The sequence below is a fragment of the Lepisosteus platostomus genome, unplaced genomic scaffold (genome assembly GCF_059453375.1).
Source record: "Lepisosteus platostomus isolate fLepPlt1 unplaced genomic scaffold, fLepPlt1.hap1 Scaffold_40_H1, whole genome shotgun sequence".
Classification (NCBI taxonomy): Eukaryota; Metazoa; Chordata; class Actinopteri; order Semionotiformes; family Lepisosteidae; genus Lepisosteus; species Lepisosteus platostomus.
Window position 1 is genome coordinate 1 of NW_028291664.1, and position 5,000 is coordinate 5,000.

At 41.7% G+C, this 5,000-nt stretch overlaps 1 non-coding gene across 1 annotated transcript; it reads right to left on the bottom strand.

Annotated features, from left to right (window-relative positions):
* Positions 1-4,696: 4,696 nt before the first annotated feature.
* Positions 4,697-4,770, bottom strand: trnai-aau (transfer RNA isoleucine (anticodon AAU)). The gene has a single exon. It is a non-coding gene; the product is annotated as a tRNA-Ile (tRNA).
* Positions 4,771-5,000: the final 230 nt, after the last annotated feature.

Below are 5,000 nucleotides of genomic sequence, written 5' to 3' on the forward strand. Positions count from 1 at the left end.
GTGAGGGCTCCACGGCTGAAATGTTGTGTTTTCTTTCTTCTCTTTTAAGCATGGAATAGACCTATTACTTGTTCCTTTGCAGCCTACGCATGCTGACACAGCTCCCCACCTGAACTGCTAATGATGCCTGGTAGTTTGTGGTACTTGGGTATTGTCTTATGTTTGCTCAAACTGCATATGTGTGATTGCATATTTTTGGGTATTTTCATATGTCAATATTTAATTCACTGACATTCCTGTATGCTTGGAAGAAAGGTAGATTGGATTTGGCACAGGATGCCTGCCCATATTTGTTGATCATTGTTGGGCTGGAAAAACAATGATAAAAAGTGTATGAAAAAAGCTCTCTCCAATATTTCCCTTCTCTTCGCCATGGTTACACTGCCCATTCTTTCCATCTTTTGTCCTTCTACAAAGATTCCAGGGCTCTTTTTCCACCATAATATCAGAATTTTTTTTTTCTCTTTTAAAGGCTGTAGGTGGGGTGTGATGGACTGTACCACTATCATAGAATATTTTTTCAGGACACATCGCAGTTCCATAGTAGAATTTATCAATAGTAGAATTCCATAGGACATTATTTACCAACATATTACCCAGTGTGAGACTCTGCCAGTAAACCTCAGAGCATTGAGTTCTCCACTGATAAAGATGGCTGTCTGAAGTCATGAAATCCACTGCTGGGATGCCTGAGAGACAGTAATTGAATCTTGGCTGGAATTAGGCTTTCTATTAGTGTTGATCTTTGGGAATTATGTGGTAAAAAGGGAAAACTCCTTTACTTTAGTCACTTTGAATGTTCAAATGTACAGAACCTGCAAAACTAAGCAATGAAAAAAATCCATCACCACTCTCATGATAGCATAACTCATAGTCTCTGCTGTTATGTAACTGTTAGGAATCCCTGGTGGGAAGATACACGGACCATGTGCAGACGCAGGCACGGGTGATAGATGAGGCAGGCGAACAAACCAAAACGAGAGGCAAGGTCGTAGTCAAAAGGCGAAAGGCAAGTCGTAATCCAGGAAGTTCTCCGGTAGCAGACAGTCCGAGGCGAGAGGCGAGGTGCAAAGTTGAAAAGGCAGAAGGGGAATCCAAAATCCAGAATAAACGAGGTACGGGGAAAAACGCCAGGTAGAGCTCTCAAGGAGTAGACTCAATACCGAGCAGTGGGAAGCAGGTGAAGATGGTTTAAATAGCAGTGCGCACCGCACAGTGAGTGTGCGGAGGTGGTTTAACTCGTGCGGCGGCGTTTGTTAATAATCACCCGCTGCTGGGGCTGATTAGCTTGCTTACGCTTTGGTCTTGACTGCCTGGTGGTCGTGACAGTAACAATACACACTTTCAATTTTCTTATCGCCTGTCTCCAGAGAGAATGTTGTTAGTGCTGATGACCTTGAATTAGACCTTGTTGACTCTGTAAAACAATCTTCCTCTGCTTAGATTTTCACTCAGATTGATTTTGTTCTCAGATTATTCCTGGCAGGACTGAGTTTCTTGGAAATGAAAAGTGAAAGAAAAAGTACAGAAGATCAGCCCTTGAATATACAACATTGTGCAGTGAGATTTTTAAATGTATTAGCTGCTATCCTGTGCTAGAGCCTGTCATGGTAAGCAGTGGATGACAGGATCTAGCACAGATACTAATGAAACACTGTTAATGAAAGATAAAACACTTGAGTCTTATTTTAGTTTTCCATTTCCCTTTCATTTGTGATGTACTGTACAACAGGCCACAGAACATGCACAAAAACAGATATGCACACATTCACACCAGGCAATGACAGTCTGCCCAGTCAGAATCTGAGCTGAGGTATCAGAATTCTGAATTCCCTGAATTCTGTCATGGATCATCCACAATAAGGGCAATGTTTGAACACGAGGATCCCCAGGAGAGAGCCTAGTAACATAAATCTTGGAGCAAAAGCAGATGATTATCTTCATAGTTTGTGTGGTTGAGCCAAAGTTGAGCATGAGGATATGTGAGTCACCATTCTTAGAAATGGATCCAACTTCAGACAGGCGTCAAAAGTAAGAGTATACAGTGCTGGGGCAATGACACTTCAATGATCAGAAGGATAACAAGAGTTTTAATGCATTGAAATTGATTTTCTGGTGATGCACACTGTCATGGGACTATTAATTTTTTAAGGATCACTTACTGACGTCAGACAGCTGCCAATTCTCCAGACTGGAAGGATGAACAGTTTATCCCCCTAGGTACCATATTTCCATATTTCGAAGCATTGGAATAATACATGTCATACAGCAACATAAAAACAGGAAGACAAGTATCACAGCCCCTATAATCGGTGTTAGTAACTTAAAAGAAAAACATTCCCCCTGGCCCAAACAGTGATTCTAACCAGGAGAGAAAAGCCGGTGTATCTTTTATGCCTCTCTCTTTATTCACCTTGTCTTTTAGTTCTTTCAAATGCTGAATAGCGAGCGTAAGATTTCCGTAATCATAGTCATTAGCTGGAATATATGTACAACAGGAGTCTCCTACTAAAGCATAGACTCCTCCAGATGCTGCATTTTGAAGGTCCAGCACGAACCTGTTCTGAAGTACCATTAATCTAACTCCCCTTAATTCTTGTTTGATAGCGTCTAAGCCTTCTAACGTGATATTAATAAAAGAGTACATTTCATAAAAAGTCGCATGGGTGAGGCTGTAGAATGAGGCATTAAAGCACATATATAACAAGATGCATTAAATTTCTTTAACTTTACAGTATGATTTATAAATTTATACCACAAATTACTCATATCCCCCTCATTATCAGTTTCATTCAGCCAGTTTGTATACAAAGAGGCTTCGTGTTTAGATTCTTCCTCTTTTGGGGTGGTGACAGGCTTCTACATAAAAAGGAAAAAGGCTGTGCACATCAGTCCCAAGCAGGTTATCCCCATCTGTCCTTGTGGAGACATCACTCCTGCGCTTTGCTCAGTTCGTTTGTGACCTTTTTACAGTGTGAAGCATGAATCCAGGGCACCATTTCTGTGACCTTCACAGCAGTGGCAGTGGTCAGCAGCACCTGGTACAGCCCCCTCCACCTGAGTGAACACCATTTCTTTTTCCTGAAGTCTTTCACCAGAATCCAGTCTCCTTATTCACTCATTAGTTCTTACAGCACAGGTAAATCCCTGTGGGCTGGAGCCCAGCATAATCTTAGGCTTTTTTGGTCAACATTGGTCAACAGATTGGTCAACAACTGGGTAATAACTCTTAGAAAAATCTACACATTGTTCCCCTGCCTCAGCTGTGACGTTTTGCAGAACAATTCTAGCTGAAGTTGTAAAATTTCTCTTTGTTCCGTTCCTGCAAAACATCTTATTATGAACAAACAAACCACAAAAATCATTTGCATCTAGGGGAATCACTCCCAAGGGTAACCCCCCTTAAAACTATATTGTTCTACCCATCAGGTTCTGCCACTAGATAAGAGAACCTTTCCCATGAAACCATTTTTTGACCTTCATGATCCCTTCAGGGCGTACAATTAGCACAGAAGCAGCAGCTTTAGTCCACATGTTTTTCAAACAGGATATTAACGATATGATCATAACGAATAATACCAGACCCACAAATATGTATTGAACCAGAGACCCTCTCCATGTTCCTAGCACAGACTGTAGCCATGCACCAATGCCCCAATCATCTGGATTGCAGGATTTACGAAGAAAATTATTTTCGCAGTAATTAATTTATTATATTTACTATATTTATTATACACGTGTAAATTAATTACTGCGAAAATAATTTACTTCGTACACTGTGCAGAGAGCCGTATACTCCTAGTTGCGGCAAACATGATACGTACAGTAAAAAGCCTCAGGCACTGTGTTAGATGTGTTTTCGACGTTATATATGCGTTTATTAATGTCGTCGATTTTACGGTTGCAATTCGACGTTGATTATACGTCGAGGCGACGTATATACGTATAGCCGTATTTTCGCCGTGAATATACGTATATTCGACGAATCAATGCGCACTGGGTAAACTCTTGAGCAAACTCTGAACCAGCTCTAAGGAAACGAATCCGATTAGACGTTACTTTGACTCATCTTTTTACGCTCAGTGCTGGATTGCTCAAACTCCAGCTAGGGTTAGGGTTAGCATTCCCACGCTACTTAGACACTTTGTTTACGCTCAGTGCTGGATTTTGGGAACTTCAGGACGAGTGGGAATTTTCTCCTATCTGTCAATTCTGTATTGTTTTGGAGACTCTTGGCTGCCTATGTTGTACACTGCAGCGTGAAGGAAACATTTTCCAAAACTGTGTCAGCTCAAAAGTTGTAAGAAAACCTCTCCAGCTGCTTTAACTCTCTTCATTTTTGTCATTTAATGTGACACTCGATGTATAACTGGAGCCTCACATATGCAAATGGTGAGGCTCCAGTTCGACACCCAGTTTCGACACCACTTTACAGTATATGACAAAAGCATGGCAGACTGTTGCGGACCGGCAGATAACTTCCGCTTATTTTTACCATATTAAACATTGGAAATCCTCCCACTTGCATTTGTGACACTTGATTTTGGCTCCACCTAAGACACTCTTAAATCTTCAAACACTTTTCTCTTCTCCCGCAACACTCTTGTCTGTCGGCACTATGTGGCAGCGTTGCATGACAACCCCTCTCACCACGGAAAGGAACCTAAAAGCTTTGGTAAGAGAGGAGAAAAGAACCTGGCCCGTACGGGGCTCGAACCCGCGACCTTGGCGTTATTAGCACCACGCTCTAACCAACTGAGCTAACCGGCCTCATGACAGCAGTCCTCTCTGTGCTGCAAAAAATCGAACTCAGGGAATTTCTTTTGCCCTCCTTTGAATAAAAAGCCGTGTAATTCAGTGTACGGGCTTTCTCGTGCAGTTTCATGGTTCTTGTAACCCAAATCCTACACTGGCCTGAAGTGCCCCCCCATTTCACAGCATTTTTCAGCTGATTTAAAATGTACCTAAAGGAGAAGCATTATTGAAGACCATCAATTACC